Here is a 1555-nt window from a genome sequence, read left to right as displayed (position 1 = left end):
TGAAAGATGATGTTTAGTGCTTACATTGTTGAAATTAGCTGAGGTAGAGACAGTCCTTGATAAGAAGAGCTGGTCCCAAGAACCAGCCAATGAGGCAGAGACAGTTCCTGATAAGAAGCAGGAGCTGGCCCCAAGAGCCAGCCAAGACTGGTCTTGTAGCTTGGGTGAATACCAAGAAACCACTGAGCCTGCGCATGAAAAAAGGTTACTAGCGGTGACGAAGAGGAGTCATCTATCTTCATCTCTGCGACCACCAGACGACCACCATAAAGAGGCACTGCGCAAGCGCAGTTGAGAGGAGACTATGGAAATGACCTCTTGGAGCTAATTTTAATATGAAGCGGGGATAGGTCATGCATATGTATAGGCGTATTGTGAATATGTAATACCTGACTGTATAAACTTGAGGCGAACTGCCGAGTCGCACGCGCACGACTTTGGTGGGACTACCCCCCGTGCCGCCCAGCGCTGAATGAACATACCTACTTTACAATCTCACTGATTGTGGAGTCTGTTTTCCGCACGTCAGTTTGGCGAGCCAGCCAGGAGACTCTCTGCTCGGCTGCGGGACCGACTGCGGAGCGGACGCCCCTCGGCGTGCCCCGAGCACTTTCCTCGGAGGAGCCTCCGCTGCCAGCTGCTCACCGCAGGAGCAGACAACAACCTCCTGAAGCCGCGGACCAAACGGTATGTTTTACAAGGGGAGCCTGTAAAAGTACGGGCCGGGGCAGCTGGTAAATCACACAGAGACGTCTGGCGTGCAGCGTAGTCCCCGTATGGGAGGAGGGTACCCTGTATGGTAACAAGGGGGGATTTGCTGACCGATAGAGCGGCCGCTAGCGATCTTGGGGGTAGATCGAGCAAATCCGGGGTGATCGCTGCATCCCAGTATTGGGAGCCAGGACGGACCTGTCGATGACTGGTATATAAGAGGTAGGAGAAGGGTAAGCGCACCCCCTCGCAATTGCACTTGGTACATTTTTGGGGTAAGTAGACTCCCTCGCAATTGCGCTTGGTACATTTTTGCAGCTGCTGAAAGGTGGTCAACTGAAGCAATGATTGTATGATATAAATGTTTGGAAATTTAATGTTAAAGATTTCATGTGAGTATGTGGAAATATTATGTTGAGATTTATATGTGTATATATGTTTGTTAATGTGTAAATGTCTAAAACTGTGGATTGAATGTTTGAGTAAAAGAGACACAGCTCAGCTGCAGAGCATGTGTGGAGTTCTGCTCCACAGTTTCGTAACTCCAGAAGGGGTACGGCCGGAGACAAACGAAGTGTGACTCACTGATGATTTGAAACTTGAATTTATATGTTAAAGTTGTAATTGTAAGTTTGAGTTTGATTACCTTAATCATTTTGTGGTGTTGGTATAAGAAAGTCCCTGTATGGTGCATCGCATAAATGTGGGTATTAGAATGGTGTCTTTTACATCCAGGAAATGAGTGTATGCCCTCATATGTCCTGGAATATGTGTGGTGTAAACAGAGGTTGCAAACAGATTGTGGCGGGGGGGTTGGAAGGCCTGCGGGGGGGGGTTGGGGTCC

This window comes from Haliaeetus leucocephalus, unplaced genomic scaffold (assembly GCF_000737465.1).
Source record: "Haliaeetus leucocephalus isolate CR32 unplaced genomic scaffold, Haliaeetus_leucocephalus-4.0 Scaffold290, whole genome shotgun sequence".
Taxonomy (NCBI): domain Eukaryota; kingdom Metazoa; phylum Chordata; class Aves; order Accipitriformes; family Accipitridae; genus Haliaeetus; species Haliaeetus leucocephalus.
This window is presented reverse-complemented; position numbering follows the sequence as displayed.